Below are 19,063 nucleotides of genomic sequence, written 5' to 3' on the forward strand. Positions count from 1 at the left end.
AACTAAAATATTTATGTGGGCATTTTTTCTGCCCAAGTCTCAAAGTAATCTCGTCAAATTTTGACAAACTGTAAGCATTGATTGGAGTTATTTCCCTTGGCGCCGCTCTTCTCGTCTGCAAAATAGGCAGGATGGCCGTGACACGATCGATCTCATTAACATTTGATTTTTCTTTTCTTCTGTGAAAAAAATAAATAAGCTACTTAACCAAATTAAGTGATTTTTTTTAATGAAAACTTCATTCCATAACGAGTACGTACAATATAACTTTTTTTCAATATTTTCATTTTTTAATGTTTTGATTAAACTGTACAAGTACCCTCTTTACTTCTCAAAGCTTGAGCAGTGGAGAAGACTTATTTCTCTCCAACTGATCTTATAACCATGTTACAGTTTATTTTTTTTGTGACTGGCAGAAATAAACCTTACTTAGGCTGTAGAGTATCATCTCAACAAATAATAAATATATACTTCTGAAATTTCTTTTGAAAACGTCCATTAAAAACATTCTGCTATATTTCTGTCTTTTTTTAAATTTTACTGGAAGACAACCGTATTGTAGTCAACTGGAAAGCAGGCCAGTGGAACAGAGTTCCACAAACGGACAGTTCTCCGAAAGACGCTTTATTCATGGAATTTGCATTTAGATTTAGGCACAGGTAGAGAGTGGGGGAAATTGATGACAGTGGTTGTAGCTTGACGAGTGTTAAATTTCATCAAAATAGGATACGTCTTAAGTTTTAAAGGAGCCCCCCCCACCTCTCATAGCTTCCGTAGTTTTAAAGGAGCCCCCCCCCCATCCTACCTCTCATAGCTTCTCTAGGTTAGGAGGAAACTTCAAGATTTGAGAGAGCTTATATTGTCTTCCCCAGAAAATTTCACAAAAATTAAGAGGCCCCTCTCTGGGGCTAACAATTGATTTCTTTATGAGATACATAACTATCGGAATATTCATTTATGATTTTTTTTTTTTTATAAATCTTGAGTTAGTATAGCAATGATGAATATTACTTTCCTTCTACCCAAATATTTTTATGGAAATCGTTCCAGACAAGGCATGGGGCCATTTGACATAGGAGCTAAAAAATATTACTCCAGGTTCAAAAACTTGCAAACAATAAATGTTAGGTTGCATAGATTTTGATCCAGAGCAATTCCTCCCTCTTTGCCAGAAACATCACTCTTGGAATGTGAGGACTAAAGGACAACATAAGGGAAGCAAGAGTTATACGGCTGTCATATTGCCTGTATAACTATATTATTGTTTATCTTTCTTGTGCATTTTTGGTTTGACCAGATTCCAGGGCAAAAATTCATCTGATTTGGTGGAGTGTGCAGCTTAGTGCCTTTATTGGAATGAAAATCCATACCAAGGAGATCATAGTGCTCAAATACGATGTTATTTTGAATATTTGGCCAAAGTATCCTCATAATAGGTTGTCCTGACAAAACATTATTTGGAGAGACCAGAGACATGTAAGGATGGTGTCTACTAGGAATTCCAATTCACAATAAAAGGCATATAAACGCTTAGTAAGTGTTCATAAGCTCCAATAGGGCATTCAGAGGTATACAGTCTTCAGAAAGCATTCAAAGATATACAGTCTTCAGTAAGCATTAAAAGATATACAGTCTTTAGTATGCATTTGGAGGTATACAGTATTCAGTACGCATTCAAAGGTATACAGTCTTCAGCAAGCATTCAAAGCTATACAGTCTTCAGTAAGCATTCAAAGCTATACAGTCTTCAGCAAGCATTCAAAGCTATACAGTCTTCAGCAAGCATTAAAAGGTATACAATCTTCAGTAAGCAGTCAAAGGTATACAGTCTTCAGCAAGCATTCAAATATATACAAACAGTCTTCAGCAAGTATTCAAAGATATACAAACAGTCCCAACAAGCAGTCAAAGATATACAGTCTTCAGCAAGCATTCAAAGATACACAAACAATCTTCAGTAAGCATTCGGAGGCATACAGTCTTCAGTATGCATTCAAAGGTATACAATCTTCAGTAAGCATTCGAAGGTATAGTCTTCAGTAAGCATTCGAAGGTATACAGACTTCAGTAAGCATTCGAAGGTATAAAGACGTCAGTAAGCATTCGAAGGTATACAGTCTTCAGCAAGCATTCAAAGATCTACAAACAGTCTTCAGCAAACATTAAAAGGTATACAATTTTCAGCAAGCATTCGAAGGCATACATTCTCCAGTAAGCAGTCAAAGATATACAAACAGTCTTCAGCAAGCATTCAAGATATACAGTCTCCAGCAAGCATTCGGGGGTATACAACCTTCAGCAAGCATTCGACGGTATACAATCTTCAGCAAGCATTCAAAGGTATACAGACTTAAGTAAGCGCTCAAAGGTATACAGACTTAAGTAAGCATTCGAAGGTATACAGACAAGTAAGCATTCACAGACTTAAGTAAGCATTCAAAGGTATACAGACTTAAGTAAGCATTCGAGGGTATACAATCTTCAGCAAGAATTCAAAGATATACATACAGTCTTCAGCAAGCATTCAAAGATATACAAACAGTCTTCAGCAAGCATTCGAAGGTATACAGTCTTCAGCAAGCATTCAGAGATATACAAACCGTGTCCAGCAAGCATTCAAAGATATACAAACAGTCTTCAAAAAGCATTCGAAGATATACAGTTTGCAGCAAACATTCAAAGGTATACAGTCTTCAGCAAGCATACGGAGGTATAACATCTTCAGCAAGCATTCGAAGGTATACAAAGTCTTCAGCAAGCATTCAAAGATATACAAGCAGTCTTCAGCAAACATTCAAAGGTATACAGTATTCAGCCAGCATTCGAAGGTATACAGTCTTCAGCAAGCATTCTAAGATATACAAACATTCTTCAGCAAGCATTCAAAGATACACAAACAGTCTTCAGCAAGCATTCAAAGATATACAAACAGTCTTCAGCAAGCATTCAAAGATATACAAACAGTCTTCAGCAAGCATTCAAAGGTATACAAACAGTCTTTAGCAAGCAGTCAAAGATATAGTCTTCAGGAAGCATTTGAAGGTATACAATCTTTAGTAAGCATTCAAAGGTGTACAAACAGTCTTCAATAGACATTCAAATACCCTCTTCCTAGTAGGCATCCTAATTCTCTCTAGTTATTTATATTAAAACTCTCGTCAATAGGCATTCATGCACTTCCCTTAGCAGACAATCAAATTATCTCCAATAGACATTTAAACACTCTTTCTAGTAGGAATTCAAATTCTCTCTAATAGTGAATTCAAATTCTCTCCAATAGGGATTCAAACACTTTCATGTAAGGTCGCAAAACTCCACTGTAGGCTATTCAAAATCTCTCTTTTCATTATCAAACTTTTATGGGTAGTAGAAAATATATGCTGCGTCTGATTGTATATTTTTTGTTCGCCTGGGAGGATGATTTCATGACGGACAAACATATACTGTACTGTACTAAAGAAGCACTCACCCTAGGGGACGTTGAACCAGCTTCCTCCTTTGAACTCTATCAAGGCAGGATAGGCTGCACCGAGCAACTCCTGCTCAGATGTGGCAACAGTAGTTCATTTTAGGACGTACTTGGCTCTTATATAGATAGAGGATTACATTGGCAGTGAGATATTTACAGTTATTTTCATGGCAAGGGCTCGTCTGAGCTCCAATCTATGGTCTCTCCTTGCCAAATTTTCGCAAAAACACTCGACTAGCTACATCCAATATCTCTATTTTTTTTTTTACTCACCTTCAACCCAAAAAAGGCATATTACCACTTGGGCGTAAATGTTGGAAGCAGGCAACAAAAATTTTCCCCACTCTCTATCTGTGCCTAATTCTAAACGCAGATTCCGTGAGCAAAGTTTCTTTCCTTGAACTACCTATATGTGGAACACTGTCCATTGGCTTAATTCCAGCCTTCAAGTCCAATGTAAACAAGTTCTTCTTGAGCTGTCCCCTTAAATAATCAAAATTCTACCCTATCTACACCATTAACGATTACTAAACCATCACCTTACATTCATTAACCCTTATTCTCGAGTGGCCTTCGAGCTTTGATAAGTGGTGACTTCCTTATTAAAAAAAATGTCCTCAAATTTATTTGGAATTTTATTTTTTTTCATAAATTTATGCACAGATTCATTGGTTGAGAAGAGCGGCAGGAAAACATACGTTAAAAAAAAAAAAGCGTTAATAGAACGTTCACTGTTTTCCGGTTTGTTTGGAACAATCTCTAAGTGGGAGTAGGAATTAAGTGATAGAAAATAGAAATGGAGATGGAGTTTTGGAGAGTTAGTAAGACAAGGAAAGTAAAACCGTAAGTGGGAAGTGGGCATCTTGGAAGATCTATATTACTGCGGGGTCGGGGTTCATTCACTCCATTAGCTAAGAGGCTAGCTAAAGGTCAAAGAAATTACGTCCATTCTAATGGCGACTTCTTAGAGATTCTCGCATACGGAACGACATCAATCGCATTTGCACTTAGAGATGTGCACCAACACATGCATAAAACTGTGCACACATTTTAGCAGATATCCTTGAATAATTATACTGGCCTTTATATATATATATATATATATATATATATATATATATATATATATACGTCCAAGGATGGAGTACTGTTGCCACATATGGGCAGGAGCTGCTAGAAAAGACTTGTCCTGCCTTGATAGGGTTCAAAATAGACTTCGTGGCCTGGTGGGAGATGTCCTTTTCTCTTCGCTGCAACCTCTGTCTCACAGAAGAGATGTTGCGAGTTTGTCTCTGCTTTATCGTTATTTTCATGGAAAGTGTTCGATTGAGCTTCATTCTATGGTCCCCCCTCGCCAAACTTTCACAAGAAACACTAGACTAGCTGAAAACATTATCAATAATTGTCCCCACTCTTTATCTGTACCTAAACCTAAACATAGATTCCATGATCAAAGCTTCTTTCTTAGAACTGCACGCCTGTGGAATTGTCTTCCGTTTTCCTGCTTTCCAGCTTTCTATAATATGGTTGTCTTCAAGTCCAACGTGAACAAATTTCTGATGAGCCGTTCCACTTAAGTTAACAAATTTACCGAACTTCCATTACTATCGTTTACTATATTGTCCTTTTGACTACTCTACACTCTTTAACCCTTATCATTGAGTGGCCTATCGGCCTTGATATATATATATTATTCAAGCAAACATTAAATACAATTTTGCTCTATGATTTTGATTTTCTTTTTTTTTTTTTTTTAATTTCAAAATCGAAAATATTAATAAAGGTTCCCTAATTATCCTTGAGTGGCCTATCGGCCTTGATAAGTGGTGACGTTTATGTAATATATATATATATATATATATATATATATATATATATATATATATATATATATATTATTCAAGCAAACATTAAATACAACTTTTGTCTATGATTTTGATTTTTTCGATTTTCCGTATAATCTTTTTTTTTTATTTCAAAATCGAAAATATTAATAAAGGTTCCCTAATTGTCACCGTCACGAACGCTTTCGGTTCGTCCACGAATCATCTTCAGGTGTTGAGGTAGTAAAAGTGAGAAGGAGCGAAAATGGGAATTAAAAAGTGAAAACTAAAATATACATTAAACCGCGTTGGGTGATTGGGAGTTAAAACACACAAATCGATGAGAAGTCGATTAAAAACTCAAGTATTAAAATCAGCAAGTTCGTGGGGAATATTGACAAAGTCCGTCCATTACGCGCTACGCAAGACATTTTAACACATTGCTGCTTTTCTCGAATGCAATATTATTTATAGTAGGGTGATGAGTTCTAATGTATGACGCTTCAAGAATTTTTAAAGATTATTTTCACGTTGTGTGTGTGTGTGTGTGTGTGTGTGTGTGTGTGTGTGTGTGTGTGTGTGTAAAGTAAGATCTATGACTTACTTGTAGTTTCATTTAATACTTTTGCAAGCAAAATCCGATCCCGCATTTTGCTAAATCCTACCCTCTGATGAGAAGGAAAGTATTTCTTCGAAACTCCGCGGATTAAAGACTATCCACTTATTTAGTGTTTCCTTTTCAAATTTAATATGTTTTTAACTCTTTTTCAAAGTGTTTTTTAACATGTTTTATTAACTACTTGTTCTTATATATATATATATATATATATATATATATATATATATATATAATCACATAACACGAATGTAAATTGTCGGTTCTTGTCCAGAATTCACTCTGCATTAAATAACAAAACAATCTGTGGTACGTAGCCGCGACGAAATGAAAATATCATGTTTTAAAAATCACGTAAATTGACCGGGTAGATTTTTTTTTTTAGTTTTGTTTTTTTGTTCTTTTATATAAGAAAATCATTTTTGAACGATTAACAAAAATTCGTAGGCATTACAGCATAAATCTATTCTAGTAAGTATGAATTATTGTTTAGTTGTTTTTATCATTTTTTTTTCCAAAATGGCGGACGAAACAGTCACTCTTCAGGTACTCAAAAATTTGATTTTGCTATATAAAAATAAAACTACTTGATGAATTTACTTGATTTTTGGAATGTGATATTGCGTTTCTTCACAGATACATCATACAGATTTTTCTTTCTTTCTTTTTTTTTAATATAGGGAAACTTCCAGGCAAGAACCATTGCATTCTGTCTAAAACCTACTCTACGATTCGTGCGAAGAAGCGATCACAGATAGAATTTTGTGTTGTCAATGAACGCCGTTACAAAACAAATCCTGTAGAATTCGCGAAATAGCTTTTCATTAGGATGAAGAAAAGTATATATATATATATATATATATATATATATATATATATATATATATATATATATATATATATATATATATATATATATAAAGACCTCTTGTTACTTGTGCATTTTAAGATCCTGTGCAAATATAGAAAGTCGTCATTGACATAAAGAGAGGGGTTTTGGCTTTATCGCGAATAAAAATCCAAAAAATGTTAAAATATACAAGCGCCTGGATCAGTTGGAAACATGTTAGTGGAGCGAAGGGAAGGGGCAAGAGCGGACCCGTACGAGCGTCACCCACACTATAAATTTGTTTCTGTTTGATTTCTTGCATTATTGTGAATTATTATTGAATGGCCACTAATATACCAGATCAATTAAAAAAATATATATATATTATAGTTAATATTTTGATGTTTGAAAGGGTTGCAAAAACATTGCAAGAAACCGAACAGAAACAAATTTATAGTGGGGGTGGCGGGTGACGCTCGTACAGGTCCGCCGAGCAAAGACGTGAAAAATAAAGCGACACTAGTGCAGTTTAATGTCCCCAAGTAAATTTTGTTTGGGAATGTCAAGCTGCACAAATGTCAATGAAGTTGATAAAATGTTGTCATTAAATTAATTTTAACAATATCTTTCTCCAAACGACACAACGGCGACGGCGCTGCCTGCCTGCAACGGATTTGATTAATGTTTTCTTAAAACAATAAATAAATAAATAATACAACTCCCCGATCTATCATAAAAAACATTGAATACATATTTTATTTTATTTACGTGAAATACAAGTGGCACTAGTGCAGTTTATGATCCCCAAGCAAATTAATTAATTTCATTTTAAGAGAGTTTCATTCGTGCAAGGAAGAGTTAACAAAGCCCTCGCCTTCCTTCCCCATATTAATGGATTATTAGATTTCTAAATGTGTTTGTTAAACTGCACAAGTGCCAACGAAGGGGCATTCCGGAGTAAATTTTTATTTGGTTTTCACATTAATTTTTCCTATATAACGACGAGTTGATAGGTTTTCGCAAATAAGTAAATATTAAGCGCGCTTGCGCGTACAACAATGACCACCAGCAATAACATAACGAATTACATTGCTTAACATCTAGAAAACTATTTGCGGAAAATTTAAATGCGATATTCGTTTTCAGCATACCCGAAAACCCATTAAAGTTATTTTAATAGAAAATGTTAATTTACCCATTTTCCGGATTGGAACAGAAATAAAAAAAAAAAAAAAAAAACTGCCTCGGTCTAGAAAAACTTCTTTGTTGATAGAGGACATAAAAGATGAACTGTCAGAACAAATACTACACTTTGCTCCTAGCTAATCTTGAATGTTATTCTTACAAATAATATAAATTATTTATAAATTATCTTCGTCTCCAAAATTTCCGGAACATATTATGTATCCCATTCTTATTTATTTATTTATTTTTAATAAATAAAACAAAATCTAGCAATTGAGCGTGCTACTTTTTTTTAGATATGATTTTCAAGTTCAATTTCTTTTTTTTTTTTAATTAAATTGTTAGGTAACATACAGAATAGTTAACAAAGACCCCCTTCCCATTTTATGAATGGTTTTCTAAATAATAACGTCATTATTTCAGCACGGTTCATAAACTGCACAAGTACCACAAAATCGTTAAAACAATGATGGAATTACGAACTGTCAGAAAGAATTCTACTCACTTTCAATATGCCGTTCGAGTTCTGTTGGGAGGTCAATTTTTTTTTTTTATTTTGACCCAAGAAACGTTCATAAACAGCTCAATTCCCAACCGACCGTTTTTTTTTTTCTCTGGTCTTTGGAAAATTGGAAAAATTCTTCAAAATTAGTAAACGATTTATTCCAGGGAAACAATTTTAAAAGAATAACAAAAAAAAATAAAATCTGTCAGATTGGTGATAATTTTTTTTTTAAGTTGATAATTTCCTTTATAAGTGCTTGCAATTCATGGAACTGGAGCGCGTTTATTTCTTCTATATTTAGAACAACAAAAAGTGGTCCTTGTCTCTGGCTTTTTCCTCCGTCTGCGACTGCTATAGCAGCTACCGTGGCTGCTTTTGTTGAAGACAACGCTGAGTCACGTGATGCGAACGCTTCTTCCTCCTCCGTTTCTTCGTACTGCACCTCCCCCCTCCCCACCACGACCACCAAGAACCACTAGCAGAGGTCTATTTCCTTCGATTTTCTTCACATCCCATCATCATTTTTTTTTTCTGGTGCTTGTGTAGATTGGTAATCTTTTAAACCAACGCATTTCAGGTGATAACATTACTATACGTACTTACGTGCCAACATAACAATCATTCATACGCCATAGATTTATGTTGTAATGCCTACGAATTCACATTGATCGCTTAAAAAGCGATTTTCTTTATAAAAAATAAAACCACTTGATCAATTCATGTGATTTTTGGAATATGATAATTTCGTTTCGTCACGGTAACGTACTACTAGGTGTGTCAGAAATTTCGTGAAAATAGTGAATAATTCCACCCCATCTCTCCAAGCTTATAACTCCTCGAAAAATCTAATTCAAGCCCTAATTTTTTTTTTTTTTCAATTAAAAGGAGCAAGGACCAAGGTTTCATTAAAAAAATAAAAAAATAAAAAAAAGTGTTTTTTTTTAAAAGGTTTTAAACTTCGGACTTTACAGGTAAAATTCTAAAAAACACGTTTTTGTTTTGTTTTAAATTTGAATATATTATTTATTGACCTTTTCTCTTCAATTTGTGATATATAAGACATTGGTACATAAATTAATTATTTACTTTTTAATAGACATTTCAAAATGGGAGGCGTGAATTATTCGACCCCCTGTCTTTCCAAGCTTATAACTCCTCGAAAAATGTAATTCAAGCCCTATTTTTTTTTTTTCAATTAAAGGAGCAAGGACCAAGGTTCCATTAAAAAAATAATAAAAATAAAAAAATAAGGTGGTTTAAAAAAAGGTTTTAAACTTCAAACTTTACAGGTAAAATTCTAAAAAAACACGTTTTTTTTGTTGTTTTAAATTTGAATATATTATTTATTGACCTTTTCTCTTCAATTTGTGAGTAAATTAATTATTCACTTTCCGGTGAGTAAATTAATTATTTACTTTTTAATAGACACTTGAAAATGGGGGGGGGGGGCGTGAATTAAAAAAAAACGTTTGTCTAAAATATTATATTCGGTTTATTGGAAAGAACATAAAATTTCACATTGACCCTGAAAATATCGTAAAAATAGAATCAATAGAAAAATTGATAGATTTTTAAAGTTTAAAAATTGAAAAATATTGAGTTCGTAAACTTCATTACTGTTTAAAAAAAATATTTATTACTTTTAAAACAACTTTAATAGTTTATTTTGGAAGTATAATCCATAAAGAAAATAAACAACCCACTTTTAACAGAGAAATTACGAGATTTTTATATTTTATTCGCAGTTTCGTGTTAGGGGTGTCAAAAATTCCTGATACACCTAACGTACTACATCATACAGATTTTTTCCGGTGGTTGTGTAGATTAGTATTTTTTTTTTTTTTTTTTTTAACCAACGCATTTCGGGTTAAAATATTATCATGCACTTACGTGTCATGTCGAAATTAGTATGTCTTCCAAAAATTACGAAAAACGACCCAGTAGAAAAATTATTACAAAATTTATCGAATTATCGACTTTTATCGTATGTTTACATGTGGAAGAAGACTTGTGCGACCAATTCAGTATGGTAAACTGGCTTATCTCCCTTGACTTAAATTGGCCGGAATCAAGAGTCCGGCATTTTTAAACAGAACATAATTGTAGATGATTTTTTTTTTTTTTTTTTTTTTTGTTAAAAAAACATCAACTGGACCATTTTTCGTAATTTTTGGAATTTATACTAATTTCGACATGACACATAAGGACATGATAATGTTTTCACCTGTAATGTGTTTGACTAAAAGATCACCAATGTAAACAAGCAACGGTAAGCCAATATAAATTGGTTTTGACTAATTCCCCAACTGTAATTTCCTTTAAAATAATTTAGGTCGGTAATAGTAATGATTACCCTTAATCGTCATCGTCATCGTCGTCATCATCATCATCATCATCATCACCACCACCATCAGCAGACATCAATGACCTGAAATAATTATATCTAGAGATGTTTCGGTATAGAAGGGATTATAAAAAGATAAAAAAAAAAAAAAAGGAAGATGATAAAAAGGCGTTCCAGTGTCAAAATGACTGAGCGCTACAGAAGAGTTACTATTGCGCACGCGCGTGCACACACACACACACACACGTGCTTGTGCGCGCGAACGGGCATGGCGATTTAATAACAGGATTCAAAGTCTAATGTATATATTTTTCAAACACACGCATGTGTGTATGTGTGTAAAAAATAAAAGAATATATATATATATATATATATATATATATATATATATATATATATATATATATATATATTGTGTGTGTGTGTGTGTGTGTGTGCGTGAGAGAGAGACAGAGACAGAGACAGAGAGAGAGAGAGAAATGCTAGTCTACGAAATCAATGGTGACTTTGTGACTAGGTTCGAATCTCCAAACCAGCACTTTTTACACTGATAATTGCGTAAGTATGAAATACTCGTGTCCGTATGTATAAAAATTATTTTTAATATTTAACATGCGTGTGTGTTAACTCAAAACTATATTTTTTCAACATTGTTCAATACAAAATAGAGTTTTTGTTTATATGAATAAACATTAAAAACAGTACGCATATCGACCACGTTTCAACGTTAACTTGTCTATTCGGGACTATAAAGCCTGTCTGTCTGTCTGTCTGTCTGTCTCTTTCTCTCTCTCTCTCTCTCTCTCTCTCTCTCTCTCTCTCTCTCTCTCTCTCTCGCCCTCTTTCTGGTTTTGGCAGAGACCATTTAGGACGATAGCGTCCTTGTGTATAGCCAAGAATCACATGGACGTTTAATATGAACTGGGGTAGCCAAGGAATAAAATGAAGGATTTATATACAGACGTGCATGCATATAAAAATTGAGATGAATGAAAAATTAAGAAAATCGATGCCTCCGTTTACTCAAAAGACAATGGATACCCCCTGTCGGGGCAGCTGTGCATGTAATTGGGAGGCAAGGGTTACGCAATCGCCAACCACACCTCTTCTGAATCGGTACTGTTTAAGTTCAGTGGCAAGGAGAAGTCTAGGATGACTGGAAACAATGCCGAGATAAGCAGAGAGCACATACAGCACCTGAAAGTCCAAAATGGTCACCCATTAAGTACTGATCAGGTTCAACGTTGCTTAACTTTGGCGATCCAGCGGGAACCAGTGTGTCAACGTGATTATGCCATACATATTAAGAGAATAGTCACAATATAGCAAATCTTACTTAAAACATAAACAGAGTTTCGTAAATGAAAGTTTGAGAAAAACGAAATTTTAGAACAAGTGAAGCATGCATGGTCCCATGAGTGCACAGTGAACGAGGCATAAAAAAAAAAAGACTAAGTTCAGCATTTTCCTCCCCCCTCCTCATTTAGCCCCAAAAGTCCCCAGTGGACGTCAAATCCTGGTGAAAATGAACAAACGTTGCAGTTTTAGGACTTAACATATGTAAATTTGAGTTCTGCACCACGCCAAAAAAAAAAAAAAAAAAAAAATGACTAAGTTCATCATTTGCCCCTCCCCAATTTAGCCCCAAAAGTCCCCAAGGCCTTAACATATTTAAATCTGAGTTCAGCACCATGCAAAATTGCTAAATAGACATACACAGAAAATTATGGACAAATATGGTAAAATAGTTTTTTAAAAAATGGAGTGTTTTTATTAGCATTAAAAGAGCCCCTGGGGCACACCCAAAAGTTATTGCGAACTATAGACAAACAAAATTATATAGAAATCAATTAGTTACAACTTTTCAGAAAGTTTTATAAAGATCGAAGGCATTAATTTTTTTTTTAATAAGCACAAAAGTCTCAATTTTAGCCATTTTAACCCAAAAGGCAGCCCTAGGAGGGCAACCAGAATTTTTCCAGAAAATCTGTTCTGTTACTTTTTTACTTATATCATGTTTAATGTTTGTGCAAAATTTTAAAATATTCCAAGACGTAGTTATTGAGAAAAGTGCAGACAGACGAACGGACGAAAGGGCGAATGGACAAGGGTGAATTTACAAAACATTTTTATAGAGGAGATAAAAATATAAAAGTTCCTTTGAGTCATTAATACAAACACATATTTGGTAAAGAAAGTTGGGTTAGTAGTCACAAGGTTTAAAAATGTGTATGTCAATATCTTTATTGTGTGAGTATGTGAATGTTTGGAGTGTGTCATTGTGTACGTGTGCGCGTTTGATTACCGTGTTCTTGTTTTATTTTAATTTATTTTTTATTTTACTTCAGTAAGTTTTAATCCCTCAAGGGGTTAATCCCTTCTGCAGCTAACTCTTGATGTCATTATCACTTAAATTTATATCCAAAGGCTCTTTTAAGAATAAACGCTGTTCTCTTTATGGCTGCTATTTGTATTTCGTTACAGCTTGGTCTTCCAGGGATTGCTTCTAAGTATTTCTGAAGATTCTTTTTTTTTTTTTATTAAGTCAGTTGCTCCTATCACAACCGGTATAATGTTTATTTCTTTCACAGACTATGTCGTTTTAAGATCATTTTTTAGGTCCTGGTATTTTGTTATTTTTTCCCATTCAGTTCTATTAAGGCCAAAGTTAATTGGGACTGTGACATCGATAATGAGCACAGTTCTTTCAGGCTTGTTCCATATCACTATATCTGGTTTGATGGCCTTGTCTTTTATGTATCTGCCTGCCTGTATGTCTTTGTCATAGAACACGGTAAAGCTGTGAGTAGTAATTTGTCTCTGTTCGCTTAACTTTTGCTAGTGTGTAAGAATGTGTGTGCGAGATGCAGGCTGATATGTGAGTCATTGAGTTCTTTTCTTTTGCGACTTGCTTCCCTTGGCCAATAGAGCATGAAGGGGTGTTATTGTGCAACGTTCTTGGTTGCCCTTGAGTAATGTCGGCCGGTGTCGTTTCCGTTTCTTTAGCTTTTGACTGTTTTCTTTGCAGGAGTTTTTCACTTCGCATTGACTTACTATTTTCACTTATATGTTCTACTTTTTCAGTGTTAAAAAGATTTTTATTGCTTGGAAAATATTTTGAGTTCACACGTTTCTGTGAAAACTTACTTGTTCTGGAGAGTGAGGAGGAAAGCAAATTCAAACAAATGATAGAATGAAAGAGTGCAGCAATTAGAGACATTTACTTTTTAATGTTCGCAAAAATCAATTCACAATTAAGTTGCTATGGATGTTAATTTAATAGAAATAATGTGTTTATAAAATAGTGCTCAATAACAAGTAAATTATTGTATCATTTTCTTTATTCATACAAACATTGTTGGCTACATATGTGCATACATATTTCAACTGCTATTTCTTTCAAAATTCAACTTCCTAAGACCTCTTTGGGGCAATTCATACTGGAAGATATTGTGTGCAGTCAGCACCAACCCTATTCGGGTTTAACCAGCTTCCTCCAAAAGAGAAAGTTTCATGAGAGTATAAAATTTACAAGCAGTCTCCAGTCGCATGTATTGGAAGATATTGGGGAAATTTATATATATATATATATATATATATATATATATATATATATTTATATATATATATATATATATATATATATATATATATATATATATATATATATATATATATATATAGCCAGTAGAGTTTAGTTTCCTAGAAGTATATCCAATGAAACAACATGTGTCTACCAAAGAGTGCTCAATGAGTGAACAGAGCAGGTAATGTTTGTATAAATAAATTTAATATATATATATATATATATATATATATATATATATATATATAATTAGTGGCCTGGCAAAACCACAAGGGAGAAAACCAAAGCAGCGAAACTGAAGCTGGCCTGCCATATATACAAATGTAGGACAATTTGGGCATATTTTATTGATTTGAAAATATAGGCTGTTTTTTCACTAATTGTCATAAAATTTTAACCATATAAAAGTACTATATTCAATTCGTCTACCAGTATATATATATATATATATATATATATATATATATAGAGAGAGAGAGAGAGAGAGAGAGAGACAGACAGACAGACAGACAGAGACAGACAGATGGACAAAGACATAGATAGATAGATAGATAGATATATGACCTTTTTGGCAATTTTATAAGTTCCAAATCTCAGTCACTATTGATCAGAATTAACCAAATGCAGGTTCGTTGGAAAGCTAATCACCTGAATTGTGTAATGGGCTATGTGAAATGTGTCCTTATGATCGCACATTAGGGGGATAATCTATCATCAAGAGCCTATTTTTTGGCACTTTTTTGCAACCATAGATTGTTTCAATCATAGTCATTTGTTTTCCCAGTTTTGCATATGAATTACAAAATATCTGATATTTCCCCAAAACCTTAGTGCCAATTCATGGAGGGGAGACTAAAACTTGCTGCTATAGTTTTAAATGATCTGAAATAACAGTAAGGAGAGACTTGATTCCAAATATTTCTCATATGTTATACCTACCCTCTTTTGGAAATAGTGTATGATTATGAATATCTCCAGTATCAAATAATCCTTATACACTGCGAAATTTACTTCATGTATTAAAACCAAAGAGGGGAGATATCATCAAGCCCAGAGGTTTTCGGGAAGTATATATATATATATATATATATATATATAATATAAAGCTGAATGTGTGTGTGTGTGTGTGTGTGTGTGTGTGTGTGTGTGTGTCTGGTCACGAATAGGCTCCTATATAGTTGACTATTTTAAAAAACTGATTACATATAATGATAGAAGATGTATCGAGACACAGGAATGGGTATGTTTGATCTGGCAGAACGATAGTTCATTAAAATTATGGGGTCTGCGTTCGCGCCTGGTCCACAAAGTATGGAAATAAAAAATTTAAAAATTTAAAAAAAAAAAAACGTTTACAAGTGTTTTTGATATAGATGTACATAATAATACTTTGATAAGTATGTTTTAACTTAAATAGGGATGGTATAATAAAATTGTGGGGTCTGCGTTCGCGCCTGGCCTCCATAGGATGGAAAAAGGCACAAACTTTAATAAAGATTTTTCATATCTATCTGCGTAGTATACCTTGATAATTACGTTTCAGTTTGAAGAAATATGGTATAATAAAATTATGGGGTGTTCGTTCGCACCTGACCTCCAGAGAATGGAAATATGTCACAAAGTTTAACAAGGTTTTTTAATATAGATCTACAGAATATTGTGATAAGTGTTTCAGTGTGAACAGGTATAGTATAATAAATTATGGGGTTTATCTATTTTATTTTTACTTTCATCATATTTTGCTTTGGTTTTGATACCTCCAAATTCAAAGCTATCTCTTTACAACCCTTCCTTTTCATAACCTATCATACTTTCATAAATCAGAGTCCATTTTCTGTAGGCTGTTTTTGAACCCAGTCAACGACGGGTACTTTTGCTAGTATATATATATGTATATGTACAAAGCACTTTGAAAATAATATACGAACAAACGCCAGGGGCCCCTTTCACCAACAAACTCATCAGGAGTTAATCGTTGGTTATCAAAAGATGCAAAAAGCTGAATTTGATTGTCATGCAAGACCAAATACTCAGAGATATACGAAAAAAAAACCCGAAAGAAATGGTGAATGGAAATTCATGTGAAATATATATATATATAATAATATAAAATATATGTACAATTGAGATGGAGGGGGTATGAGAACGATTAAGAAGTTGGAACAATTGCATTGAAGGCATTGCCAGGGCTGCTGCAAGAAAGGTGGGCTCTCTCTACCGTGCTAGACAACTACTAACACCCGAGAGTATCCTGTACCTCTATAAGGCCACCATTTACCCATGTATGGAGTATTGCTGTCACATTTGGGCTGGTGCATCTGCTACTAGTCTCTCGCTCCTTGACAAGGTTCAAAAGAGAGTCGCAAACCTGATAGGCCCTGAACTGGCATCTAAGCTTCAGCCTCTGTCCCATCGACGAAATGTTGCATCCCTCTGCCTTTTCTACAAGTATTTTAGTGGTGAATGCTCTGACGAACTGCAATCACTTGTACCCCCACGACGTGAGCACCCTCAACAAACCCGACAGGCTGCTAAATCCCACCCCCACACTGTAGAGATCCCTAGATGTAAAAGATATTTCTTTCCCAGAACCGCTAGACTTTGGAATTCCATTCCAGGTCCCTGCTTCCCCAACAGTACTGACGTGCAGAAGTTCAAGTGTAACGTGAACCGACATCTTGCTGCCCATTCCCTACATAGTATCCCAGTAGTTGTTGCCCCTGATAGTAGCCCCCTACACCAAAGTGGCAATTTGCCTTGTTTGGGGTGAAAATGTAATAAAAAAAAAAAATCTCCAAGTAAGTCTAATGATTTAGCGAATCCCTTTTGTTGGCAAAGCGATGGCTTGCATGAAAGAATTGCGACTGACTCCAATATCTTTAAGTGATTTTCCGAGTCAGTCCGGTGCAATATTCTGAAATAATCCATTTTATAGGCATTGGCACAAACTGGATTTTCAATTAGATGTTGGTCAATGGCAGATTCCAAAGCAGAAGAAGGGCGAAAACAATGTGACTTTCCTAGTCTAATTTTTGCTGGTATAGTGTGGTTGATGCGTGTCTGCATGTTCAAGGAGGTTCAACCCAGATGGCCAACAGCACACTGGCAATTAAATTCATAAATAATATTAATTTATGTGATGTGGGGAAAACTGTGTTTTGTGACTAGTGAGAATGCAGATCTTACTCTGAAAACTAACGGTAATATGAGAGAGGGGAAACAATTTGTTATAGACTTAATAATATGTCTGCCCAAATACTGACCAGCAATTCCAATCCAAGGTAGTTTTAGATAAACAGAACACTTGGACGGACCTAGGGCTATAGGAGAATTGTATTTTTCCACTTGATTATTAATAATATAATCAAATTCTCCAAGTAACCATTACGAATGAAAATGTCTTTGACAGTGTTCAATTCGTGTTTGAGTTTGTCTGAGAACAAATTCTAAAGGTTCTATATACTTATGTCCTAATAAGCCCTATTTTTCTAGAGGTAGACACAAATGAGTGCCAATCCATATAAAGACCGGTGAAAGTCGGTTTGTGATAAACTCTAGTAAGGAAATAATTCTTACTACGTTCAATCACAACATCTAATCCTAACCCTAATCAAAACATCTAGGAAAGGTAAGCAAAATTCATTTTCTTTCTCCATTGTAAATGATAAAGCTGTGTGGAGAGAATTGAGATTATCAAAGAAAACTGTTGCTCAGAAGCAAAGGTTACAAAAGTGTCGTCGACGTATCTAAAATATATTGAGGGCTTCAATATATTCTTAAACAGTGTTAACTCATAGAATACTACAAAAAATATCCGCTAATGCAGGACCCAGGGGTCTTTCCATCTTAACCCCATCGATCTGACTGTACATAATGTTATCAAAGCTGAATTCTACTAATTTAGTACAGGTCCAAATGAGTTCAACAAATATTTTCTTAAGGAAAGGTGTTGGAATTATTATTAAGTGAGTCGGCACAAATGCCAATAGTCTCCTGTAGCAGGATGTTGGTAAATAGGCTGGAAACGTCAAATGAACTCCTGAAGTTGTTTGCAGAAGTCGGTTGCAACGTTTGTAAATATTCAACCAACCTAAATAAATCGGTAATGCAATATTTAGTGTACAAAGCATAAACTTGTTCTATAATAGTCAATAGTCACTTGGCTAGGGGGTGTTGGGCAGACACCGCCATAGAGAAAATAGGTCTAAGCAGGAAACCTTCTTTATGTATTTTAAGAAGGCCATAACGTCTAAGCCTTAATGAACCAGAAGGCCTGATTTTGTCATAGATCTCTTTGGAAAAGTATTTTTACTTATAAAAGTATAAAAGGCGTTTCTGGATCTTAATTTAATTCTATTTTTCTATTTTTTGGGGGCTCAAATCGAGTTAAAAAGTTTGATCCATGGCCAAGTAACCTAAAAAGTTTGATCCATGCCCAAGTAACCTACATCTAAAATTTCAAGTGTTTAGACCTGAAATTGGCAGAGGAGTTTGGTAGAGTTTTCAAAGATCAAATCATTGAAGTTTGACCCCTCTGACTCTGGCCGAAAACCGATTAAAAATATTGTCCCAAATCTCAATACCCTTTATATCAAATCTCGAGTCTCTAGACTGGAAATCGACAGGGTTATTTGTAGGGAAATGCACACACACACACACACACACACACACACACACACACACACACACACACACACACAGACAAT

At 34.3% G+C, this 19,063-nt stretch overlaps 1 protein-coding gene across 1 annotated transcript in view; it reads right to left on the reverse strand.

Moving 5' to 3' along the window:
• Positions 1-8,837, reverse strand: part of LOC145296080 (uncharacterized) — a 118,529-nt gene extending 109,692 nt beyond the window's left edge. The window contains exon 1 of the mRNA XM_080142216.1: positions 8,428-8,837. The gene's annotated coding sequence lies outside the window, so the exon portion shown is untranslated. The remainder of the gene's footprint in view (positions 1-8,427) is intronic.
• Positions 8,838-19,063: the final 10,226 nt, after the last annotated feature.

Source organism: Euprymna scolopes, chromosome 16 (genome assembly GCF_053919585.1).
Source record: "Euprymna scolopes isolate OS-2025 chromosome 16, ASM5391958v1, whole genome shotgun sequence".
NCBI classification, from domain to species: domain Eukaryota; kingdom Metazoa; phylum Mollusca; class Cephalopoda; order Sepiida; family Sepiolidae; genus Euprymna; species Euprymna scolopes.